General features: G+C 40.7%; 1 protein-coding gene across 2 annotated transcripts in view; it reads left to right on the top strand.

Annotated features, from left to right (window-relative positions):
* The window catches only part of KIF26B (kinesin family member 26B), a 462,886-nt gene that overhangs the window by 383,749 nt on the left and 66,829 nt on the right, over positions 1-12,308 (top strand). The gene's annotated exons all lie outside the window — the stretch shown is intronic.

Genomic DNA, 12,308 nt, shown 5'->3' with positions numbered 1-12,308 from the left:
TGCCACATCTTACCACACAACTTAGATCGGATAATGACAAATGATGTTCATTTCTCTCAGTGAAGCGAGTCCATTCTCCACGCTGTAAAGTGCTTAGAGCCCTCAACTTCCATTCACTGCTGCATCAAGCCCCATGTCTGCAAGATGAAGTGTGAAAAACAATGGTCCAAATGTATAGCTGGGGTAAGCAAGCTCAGCTACATTGACTTCAGTGCAGTGTGCATGTTTATGTGAGAGACAGACATGGCCTTGTGTCTGCAGTCTTCATGAAAAAATATTTCCTAGTGCCTAAATATGCTTTGAATGTTTCTTCATATCCATGAGGCTATGGAATTTTGGAAGCCAGGGAGTTGGAAGCGGATTCTCTTGCCAAAGAAAAACAGATTGGAAGCAATAACACAGACTGTTATTAACTGCAGCATAAACGCAGTTAATGTAGATTAACATAGCAATGTAGGAATTCTCAGATCAGATCAGATACCTGGTATCTTGCCCCTGATCCTGCTCAGTTCTGGGTGCTTCAGAGGAAGGTGTGAGAATCCTCATAATAGACCACCACATGTATTTAATGATCCATTTGTGCACTGAAGTATTAATATATATCCCATATTATCCAATTTGATGTAACTCTATTTTTTCTTGAAAGTTGAAAGTTTCCTTTCAAAAACCTTACTAAGCTCTTGGCCTCCAGGATTTCTGCGGCAATGAGTTCCAGCTAATTATGCATTGGGTGAAGGATATTATTTTCCTCCTACAGTTTTAAATGTATTGCCTTTCAATTTCATCAGTGTCCCCTTGTTCTGACATTATGAATATCTCCCTCAGAAGAGTGGGAGAGGATTGTTTCCTTTGCTTGAATGTAAAATAGTTGCATACAAAGTATAAAGATTCACACACACTCCAAAAAAGCTGAAGAGGAATGAAACTCCAGCACTGAGCATGTTTTAAGTGTGCTATGGGAAGAGGGTTTTGTGAAGATGTGTGCAGTAATTGTTACTGTTTTAAAGCATTCAGATTTACAAAAGTGCTGTGTTATCTGCCTCTGATTTCAAAGATGAATGTGTTTAAACCCTCAAATGAATACCCATTTGCAAAAACTCCATAGAGCTCACTGTTCAAAATGACTCTGGTTGCTAGGCAACAGTAGTGGTGATAATTCATGATAATGCCTTGTTGGAAATAATCATTTTTATACATTTTAATGACTTTGACAATGCAAGAAAACAGTGTTTAGAAAAGTGCAGGGATATATGAATTCCTTTCTCAGAAATCTCAGCTGATTTTATTTTATTGATTAGATCTTGTCTTGTAAATACACACTTTACATTTGTTCGTGTTACTGGAAGCATCCTGTTTGTTGAGCTACTGATGCTTATCCAGCAAGGCAGCATGGTCCAGTAGGTAGGTGGATGAGAGTGAAGAAACCTGGGAATTCCTTGCACTGCCACAGCTTGTATATTTATCAATCTGCGTAGGTGGCCAGTGTCGCTGCAATATGTGAGTGCCTCTCTAACGCTGGATGATGAGGAGTATTGTTATTATTGTAGGCAGGAAACTGAGGTACAAAGAAATTAAGTGGTTTGCCCAAGAATGCACAGGAAATCTGTGGCAAAGCCAAGAATGGAACCCAGATCTCTTGAGTGTCAGTCTAGTGCCTTAACCATAAAACCATCTTTCCTCTCTTACTATACGACTTGGGCAAGTCACTTAACCCTATTGGTTCCTCAGTTTCCCATAAAATAAAGATACTGATACTCCACCCCACTTTGTAAAGGGCATTGAGATCTATGGGTGTGTGGCAGGGCAGGAGTATAAACCCCTTGGAAGACCTGCTAAAGGGGTGGCTCCTCCTCTGCTTCCCAGCAGGACAGCCAAGTGCAGGGGCCCAGACACTCAGCAAAGCGCTCAGCTGCAGACCCTAACGAGGGCAGGCTCAGGGGAATCAGCTGGAGCCAGCTGGTCTGGTGACTGGGAGGAGATATAAGCCCAGAGAAAGGCCTCAGTGGGAGGCTAGCCGGGGAGAAGACAGGGGGACTGCAGCTCTGTCTCTACCGGCTGCGGGAGGCCTCAGGGGTGAGAAGACCCAAAGAAGAGTCAGTGTGGGGATCGGTGTTGGGCAAATTGGGATTGCACTAAGCACTATAAATAAATAGACACGGGTGAAACACCCGAAAGAGGCGGTGGGACCCTTTTCTTTGACCAGACTAAGCACAGAGCATGGGGACGAGAGGGAAGGAACCTGTGCAGACCCTGGGACAGGGTGAAAAGCACTGCATAAAAGCTGAGTATACAAATATAGGCTGGGCTGGTTCTTCATTGTTATGTCATTTTTACACTGGTGTGACTACATTGGAATCAAGGGGAAGCTGGCCTGTTGTTTGGCCAAAGACAGTCTATCACTATAGAAAGGGAAGAGCTAATTTATCATAGTATAAGAATTTCCTCTAAACAATATGTGGTATGTTAAATTGTTCATTTGAAATTGTTCCTTTCTAGTCATGGGGAAAAAAGAAAAATGATTATTTGAATGTATACGAAGAGTCCAGTTTTGTTCTCAGTTACATGGGTGCACATCCTGAATGGCTCCTTTGAAGCCAGTGGAGATATAACTGTGTAAAAGCTGGCATGGGAGGAGAATCAAAGATGAAGCATCTGTTGTATTGCATGCATTGTCATGGCATTTGTTGCATGAGTTAGATTTATACCTCTCTGTGCTCTTCAGAAATATATCAGTGAAACCTGTTCACCAGGGACAGGGGGACAGCTAGACAACAGCTAACCATAAACTAAACAATGCAAAACATGACTCCGCATAATCTGACCAGTAGCACAGAGGCCTCAGTAAGGGTATGTCTACACTTTGAGCTGGATGTGTAAATTCCAGCTCAAGGAGTCATACCCTTGCTAGCTCTCAGTGAGCCAGCGCACTAAAAATAAACTGTAGTTGTGGTGGCAGGAGGAGCTAGCCACCCTGAGTATGTACTTAGCATCTTGGAAAGGTACGTACTTCGAATGGCTAGCCCCACACACACTGGTGCAACTACATGCTATTTTTAGTGCTCTGGCTCTCAGCGAGCTAGTATGGAGATGACTCTTCTAGCTGGAGGTTACCCTGAGTTCTGCTTCACTCTTCAAATTATAATTGTGCCTCTTGCAATGCTCCTCATGGACTATCCTCTAGAATGCAACATACACTCAGCTTCTCACGTAGGTGTAAATCAGCAATAATTCAACTGAAGTCAATATAGTTACACTGGTGTAAAGCCAGTGTGAGAAGAGTCAGGCTGTTGTGGGGCAAACTCAGACACTATTGTTGGCCTTAATGGGCCTGATCATCTTCTCCCTTAGTAAATCGGGGTAACTCCATTGAAGTCAGTGGAGTTACACTGCTGTAAAAATGGTGTTGGTGTAGAATCAGACAAAATATATGTTTTGTCCAACACTGGAAATTTCTGGAAGGCCATCTCGAAATCTCTAGCAGTATGTACAACAATGCTGTTTGCCTGTATCATAGATTATCTTCATCATTAGTCTCCCTCCTTAATCTGTCAGTAATCAGATGCAGTGACAGGCTCCCTCAATGCCATTGGGAAAGGAGGTTTTCCACAGAGTTTATGGAGCAGCTGTTGAGGGAAAAGTTGACAATAACAGCTAATAAACAGCAGATCAATCCAATTAAGTGGAATAATATTTTAATGGCAGAGATTGCTGCTTGATGGAGCTCCTGTCACCATTAAGATCCTTGTTAACTAGAACTGGCACATGCAAACTCTGTCTTCAGCTATGATGTTCCACCGAATCTCAGCTTAGTAAAACTCTTAGTAACTCTTCTGCATTCTGGGCCCAGTCCAGCTGCCACTGAAGTTAATGACAAAACTGCCATTCATTTTAGTGGGGGAAGAATCAAGCTCTCTCTGGCATGTGATTTATTACTTGAGTCTAGGGGTGCAATTCAATAGTATTTATATTGGCTTTACACTAGTGTAACTCTAATTACCTCAGTTATTCTTGATTTACACTGATGTGAGATCAGAATGTGTCTATGTCACCTCCTTTATCTTCCTCTTGATGAGGGCGTGTTCCACAGATCACTGAAGTAATTGGAAAAACTCACATTGACTTCAGTGGGTTTTGGATTAGCACCCTAGTCCGATGTGATTAGATGAATTTAAATAACTGTTAGTGCATTAGAAATAGGTGAATGTTCAAAATTTATTCATGGAAATCAGAGCACAGATAAAACAGGTATAAAAAAGAGAGAGAGAGATGAGGACATATAGGCATGAGAGTTGGCAAAGAACCAGGGGACTAGGAAAGGAGAAATGTTCCTGAAGGGAGACAAGGTGAAAGAGAGATCTCTTAAAGAAACTGGGACTTGGGGCCTTGAGGATGCAGCAATGCACAGGGTGGAATTAAGAAGAGAAGGAGAAAGAGGAATGAGCCCTTCCAGGAAGAGGAATAAGGTTGGAGAACCCTCACTGAGGCATCCAGCTTGGGGAGATCCATCAATAAAGATCTTGGTTAATATGAGACAACTGTTTTAGAAAAAGTTGGAAAAAAGCTGGAAAACTTGGTATTGTCCAATCCCTAATGAATAATTTCTACTTAGTCACTCAGAACAAAAGCTTTTTGCATGATGTGGGCAAGTAGACTTTAAGGTCCAAAGACTTAGCTGGTTTAAACAGAAGTCCGTAGAACGATGCCATTTTACATCTGCTCCTAGATGCCTACTCACTGACACCGACTCGAAGTTTTGCAAAGTGGAAGAACAACAAATGCAATTGTAACGGAGTGGTGAGAACCACAAAACTGTCAAAGTGGGGATAATGAGTAGCTTGGCTATAAAAGGCACTTTTAGGGATTTTTCACTAATGACAGATATGGTTGAAGCTTTTACCAGCTTGAATTTCTGGCAGAGTTTCTTCTTGAAACCAAGGATCTTCATGAAGTAGATTTTGGGATTTGCAGTTTGTCAATGCAGGAAAATTCTTACCTGCACACTTCATTCGAGGAAATCGAACTATAGATCAAGAGCAGGAGAACAACAAAATACTGACTTCCCCAGCCACCAACATTTTAGTGTTGGTGAGCAATGGGTACTTGCTCTAGGGCTGTTTGTATCATTTAGATTGTTTGATGGCCCAGGTTTGAGCTAGTGTAAATTGGCTTAGCTCCACTCACTTCAATGCCAATTTTCATCCAATGAGGATCTGGCTCTGAGTCTCAGTAGTGATATTACAAGTCATAGCAGTCAGGCTGCTGCATGACTTTCTCTGGATTGGGGTTCACACTGGTGATGCTAGACATCAGAAAGCCAACACAGTAGATGTAAGCTGCCATATTCACTGGGCCTGATTCCCTAGTCCACCAATTTTACTGCATAACTCAGTTGGCATTAATATTATTACTCCTAGTTTACACCCAAAGCACATATTGGAAAAGAATCAGGCCCACAATCTAGCTCTTTCTATTCTTTATAGAACTACTCAATCAATTAATTTATGTAGATGCTGTAATATGCAAATAATGATAGACTACTAAGGAAAATTAGAAGCTGCATGTTCATGGTTTACAGTCATACTTAATGAGAATTAATAATTACATTTAAATACTCATTCCCAGCAGAAGTATGCAGCTGTATCAGGGAAGGATTCTAGGTTGGTCCAGGGCCAACGTGCACATAGCCGCCATTGCACAAGTGAGCCAACAATGTGCAATTATTGCTCAAATATAACTTGATTGAGGCTCAATTAGGCATTAACAGTGATTTTGCATACAAATGAATTTGTGCTTAATTCATTAAAATGCTATCTTGAACATTAATAGCACTTCAATCAGGGTATCCACCCATACATTCTCACCTGTTTCACAACTGGTTCAGGCTCAATTAAGCATTAATCGATTTTTCTCCCATGCAAATGAGGTAATAATTCATTTCATGTATAATAGAACAAATTTTAAAAAGTCATGTTCATGGAATAGATAAATGCCATTAGTTGTAGCAAACTGTCTAAAAACTGCAGTTGTTTTTATTAGGCTTAGTTCAATTTGTTTTTTACCTTAGATGTTTGCATTCATATGAAAAATGAAAAAAACAAACAATGTAATTTTGGGCAGACAATTCAGCAGCATCACATTGCAGAGAAAAGAGAGAAGAATTACTCTCTAAATTATTGGGTTCAGTTCTGGGCACCTCAGTACCAGAAAGAGATTGGCAAACTAGAGGGAATTCAGAGGAGAGCAGCAAGTATTGTTAAAGGTCTGGAGGGATTGACCTATTTATTAGGACTGAGTAAAAGAAATAAAGCTTTGTTGTAAATACAGAGGGAAGAGAGGAATTTATTTATGGTGATGCAAGGGGATATAGTTAAGTTGGAGTAATGGAATGAAAATAAACAAACAAAAAATTACACTGAAAAATTTGCTGAAGGAGAAGACTGTTAGTGGAATATTTTCCCAAGGGATGTGGTGAAAACCCCATCAGCAGAATAATTTATAAGTAAGCTGGACATACCGCTGGTAAATATACTGTATGAAATAATGGTGAATTGGTGGAGGATAGATTTTTGAGGGCAGGATCCTTGGACCAGATCTTCAGCAGGTGTGAGCTGAAGTAGCTCCATTCGGGTCCTTTATCTTCATACACATCTGTAAAGCATTTATAGTATCACACCGCCGGCACTAGACAAATATATATGGTCTAGAAAGTCTTTCAGATCTCTCATTTGTGAGATTCTGAAAACTGGCTGTCTATTGATATGTTAAGATTCAGTACACTAAAGAAATTCTTCTGGTTTGACTGTATCAGTTGGCCCCTTCCTCAGAAAATCCACCTTGCAATTACTTGGAATGTCCAGTCCCTTTCTCTGGTGGTTTAACTTTTGTTATCCAGTTTATCTCCTTAATCAGTTAGTTACATTTTAAAGGTCCCTTTCTCTCTGACATGTATGGTAAAGTTCTCATTGGGCTTGATTGGAAACCCACTGAAGTCAACAGCGTCTTTCTATTGACTTCAATGGCCTTTGGCTGAAGCCCACCAATCATAAAACATAAAATGGCAAAGATAGTTAACAAAGAAAATAAAAGATAAGCACACAATCTTAATCTTAAACCTTAAACCTCTTCAATTACATTTTGTGGACATTAAGCTCTTCCAGATGAGAACATGAGGTATCAGTGTTGTTTCACAGGGAAGCTGTTTCATAAGAAATGCTGTAGACCTGAGTCTCCTCTTATACCAGTTTTATACCTAGTTTTATAATATGAATATAACTCTACTGACTTCAACAGAGTTACCCCCAGGTTATTTTTGTATACGTGAGAGCAGAATAAAGCCTTTCTGCCAAATTCTGCTTTTCGTTATGCCAGTGTAAATCTAGATCAGCCCCATTGCACTTGGTGAAATAACTCTGGATTTACACTACTGGTGGGAATTTTCCCTTTATCTTTAAGGTCAACATCTGCACCTGTTTTTCCTCACATTGGTGTAAACCGGGAATAAAACCAATGAAGTCAAGAGAACTACATGGGGGCAGATGAGAGATGAATTGGGCCCACTATATCTAATTGTCTTACGAGCATTTGAACTCCAGTGCTAATATAAGAGGTCATCTCCTTCTAAACTTTAATAAAACTCCTTCATATTTTTGTAATATATTTGAAAAGAAGTTAACAAAAACAACCCCGTTGCCTTCCTTTCTAAATGATCAAAGTTTTTGGTGTGTTGGTTGCCTGAAGGCCTAACCACAAGTGAACAGATGTGCAGTGGTTTTTTTTTAAAAAGCACACAGACTTTTTAGACGTCTGCAGGCTGGTAAAAATCAGCCAGTTTGTAAAATACTAAACAAAATCAGGCCCATTTTATGCCACCAAACTGAACTTATTGGTAACCTCATTTTTAAAGGTGTTTTTTAAACAAATGGCATTTGTTGACACACTCCTGCTGACAGTGTGTGACAAGGACAGGTGCGAGTAGTCTCAAACAGGTATGTTCGCTTCGTCACACTCTCTGGAGTGGCTCACGACCATGAGTGTCTACCTCAGGGCAGACACCCCAAACAGGTGATGTGTTTTATCATTAGATTTCACGAAGCCAGTAACAAATGTGAACTCCTGGATTACTATAACAGTTCTACCATGGAGCCACAGACAGTCCCCTTAGGCTCTCCAATCTATCTTGCCACCCAGGCAAGCTGGTCTTAGTGACAATTGGTCACATATACCAAAGATCATAAAATATTCAGGTTACTTCCAGTCCCTGAGATAAGCTCCCTTGCACGTAGCATTTCCAAGGTGTATAGGACCATTCACCAATCCTTTGTATTGTGATGTTCCTTAAGGCCCATTTAATCTTGATATACCTCCTTAATGGGTGCTGGGGGACAATTCCTGTGCCTGGGTTCACAAGTTCAGCGCAAACATTTTCAAAGTTATAAAGTGAAACTTACATATTTCCTTATAGCATGGAATACAGACATTACGAGTGAGATTAATGCATGCAGCAGTTTACAAGCATTCCATAGATTCTAAATGCTAAACACATTCGTATAAGATTCACACCTGTCTTGATCAATACTAACATACGTGTGAGCTGGTTTGGTTTGCAGCTATGAATTTGTCTGTTCTTAGCTAACGCCTTTGACCTTGGTTGGAACTGGCGCTTGGTTTACCAGTATTACAGATTCTATAAATATGTTTTGTCTCTTCCACCCCACCAGCAAAACAGCATTATCTGACCAGGCTGTTTTCTTGTTTTCTTATATGATTGTCAAATGTAGTCAATTCTGAAGAGTAGTTGGGGCTTGAGTTCTTGAGGTTGCTGTCTAGGATCAGCACTGTTTTCCCTCATGTATATATAGTTATGTAAACAAAGGCGCTATCCATCAATGTCGAAGTGTATGTCAATTGGTGTCAAAATGTCCATCCCTTGTATCTTCCTTCAGTACTGCTGAAAATGGTTGTCCCACTAGTATAGACAGGGTCAACTGAGTTCAACATTGCTAAACCGTGGTAGGTGATATCCGCTATCTTAGATGTAACCGGGATTGAACTAGGGATCTGTAGGACCATACTCGTGAACTGCTCTAGTTTGAGTCAAAGGACAAAGACCAGTAGCTGGGAGGTGTAACAGACTCGTATCATTTATGAATTGGGCTCAGTGAGGGACACACAACACACAGTGAACAACAGGTTACACTACAGCACTTTGCCATGGTGGGTGTTGAACTTGACTGACTCTGTCAGCACTTAGGGACACTGCTTTCAGTACTGCGTGAGGGAAGATGGGTAAGGGGAGATATATTTTACACTCACTGTCAATAATGCCGTGCCCTTTTATGCAAATAGGACCTGAGTTCCTTGAAACCACCTTTTGAATACTGAATATACATTTTAATATCAATCCACTGACATTAGCAGTGTAGCAGAATCCGCTGTGTTTATAGGTCTTTGGCACTGGAAATGTGCTCCTAGTCTGTCGTAACAGCGATGTTTTCTGTAATGTGCTTTCTAGCTGCAAGCCTGTGCAGAAGGACACAAATACCGAATTCCCATTCGCTACCCAGTTAGCATATAGTGGATGGAAAAAGAGAGCTGTTTGCAGAGGAAGCGTTTCCAGTAGAGTGCTGTGAGGTGAGAAATAGCTGGAGGTTCTGCAGAAAAAGAGAGAGCCTGAGACTGGTCAGCTCTCTGATTCAATCAGTCAGAATTCTTCCAAGTGGCTCTAGACACAGAGCTGAATACTGTTTGCATTATTCGTGTAAGAAGGTCCATTGGACATAACTGTCCTCTCACTTATACTAATAAAACTTGGGAGTAACTCCACTGCAGTCAGTAGTTAAACTGGTGTAAAACAGGGGCAAGTTAGAGGAGAATCAGCCCCACCGACTTCAGTGGTGCTACTTAGATGGACAAGATTTGATTGAGAGAGCACATGGTAAAACAGAATCTGTTGGTGGCTAAAGAAAATTAGAGGACTGGGTCCTATTTGCTCCAGAGAGATTCTGAATGCCCCAGTATTTGTATTCCTCACCTAGATTTGAGGCTTCTTACCCTGAGTGGTTGATTTGCAGTAAGAGCTGAGCTGTTCTTGTGGTAAGAACTTTGGGATCTTGGAATCCAAAATAAGCCTGTTGAACTGACAACATCTCCTCCCCTCGCTTCTGCTCAGTGAGTGATTGCTAGCACTTTGGATGTTTATGTGGTGCTTAATGGTGCTACAACTACGAGACTTTATTCTGGACTCTGCAGAACTGCCTCTGAAATGGCTTGTGTTATTTCTGTGCTACACTTTATTGAAGTTCTGTTTAGTCCTTCACTTGGAAACACCTGCTAAGGTCATCTATGTCCCCTCACAGATACAACATCCTTTCAAATCGTGTTTGTATTCAACTCAGTATGACAGGCACCCACCACTGTAAGTCAACAGAGGCAGGTTCACTGGAATGCTCCAGCTGCTTTGTACTTTTCTGTGTTTTTGAATGAGGCATTTATAGCCTCCCTCATGCAAAATGTCCCGGCAGCTGCCATCCATGTTCCCAGTAGGGGCCTGGCTAGGCCAGGTAGAGCATACCTGTCATTGTCATAGTTCTCTACGGGATATAATGAAAGGGATAGAGCGTCGTTAGGACCTGGATCTACTGAGCATGCATTTAATATTCAAATAGATCAGAAAGGATTTCTCAGGCTTGGAAATGGTTGAGATTAAGCATGGAAAATTTCAGCCCCAAAGATTTTTTTGCAAAGTTGTGAGCCAGTGAAAGCAAAGAAATAGCATGGAAGTGAGCATGTAATCTCTGGCTCCTGCAAACACTATGCCACAAAATAACTTCTACAAGCCTGCTCATCTTATTAGGGAAATATTTGCATTGGTGAATAAAACATGTGAATACAGAAACTTCAAAACCATTATTTTGTCACGTGTATGCAAAATAGAGCGTAACCTTTGAAACCAACCAGCAAGTTCCACTGGCCTTATTTCTATCAGATATAAATGATATATCCTATGCTCTGGTTTAACTGTATCATATGTAGATTTATATATAATGTTGCCCTTACTTCTGCCACGTGTGTCTAGACACTAGTGTTTCTCCTCTGCTGAGCAGTAGCAGATTCTATCAGGAATCCCAGCTGAAAACTAATGTCTAATTCCCAAAGAGCAACTCTGCATCAAAAAAATATTTTAATCAGTGATCAAGACAAGGAGCAAATTCACCGGTGGTTCACAGTGCTCCCCATTCCCTAGAATGTTGTATAACCAAAACCTAACAACAACATGTCTTCACAAGACTGAACATTAGCTTGCACACTAAGAACTCAGAAGACTGAATGTACTGGTGCCACCTGGTGATGTCAGCCATGACAATAGTAATTTGGATATGTGAAAATCATTCAGACTTAGAACTACACATCTATTTCATCCCTATACCTGAAAACTGTGTCCCCCAATACAGAACACTCATGAGCTTATTAATAATTTTGAATTATTAACACAACAAATATAAGTATATCTGTACAGTAAATATTACTGCAAAGTGCTTTATTAGTTCATCTTTACTCTTCTCCCAGAAATATAAAAATCCAATCTTTCCTATTAAAATCTCATTCTATGGCCCATATTCAATCAAATAGGCGAATTCTGTGTTCTTTTCTATCATCTCCCTATTACCCTTGACTTGTGCCAATAACTGAAGCTATTCTACACATAAATTCCCTTTTAAAGCTATACAGTTAGGCAGTACCACTCTTTGTGACAAAAACCAACTTGTACCATTTACTGACAATTGCGGTCTTAACTCAAAAGGGATTGGGTTTCTTCAAATCAAATAATACTCTACTGACATTCATTGTGACATGCTGCCCACATCACTTTACCCAGCATTTGCAATACCTGAAAGCAGAAGAATTTTATCCTTGGTTAATCTCATAACACTCAGTAAGAATCAAACTGCCTCTGCGTTGTCACGGCTCCCTTTTTCATAGTGATGGACCAATAGGCCAATAGCTCACATTCTGTTCATATTCAGGCATTTCTTGTATTTAAATATACAAAGATCTGGACATTCCCCTTGATCCTCATGAGGAGAGCCAGGCCCCTGGGCAAATGGCGGTAGAACTTCATTCTACTTCCTACATATAGGTCCAGGTTGGAGAGTATTGTGGGATCTTTGCTCTGCTCCTCCAAGGTCTTAAGAGGAGAGAGAGAATTTTTCTGTGCCAATGTGTTCAAGAGGAGCGGGGAGTGTGTCCTGCCTCTGGTGGATCAAATGTTTCCCACTAGCCTGCAAAGGTTAAGCTAGGCAGAACTAGGG

This window comes from Gopherus flavomarginatus, chromosome 4 (genome assembly GCF_025201925.1).
Source record: "Gopherus flavomarginatus isolate rGopFla2 chromosome 4, rGopFla2.mat.asm, whole genome shotgun sequence".
NCBI classification, from domain to species: Eukaryota; Metazoa; Chordata; order Testudines; family Testudinidae; genus Gopherus; species Gopherus flavomarginatus.
Note: the sequence above shows the minus strand (reverse complement) of the source record. Positions and strands in the feature narration are given on the sequence as shown.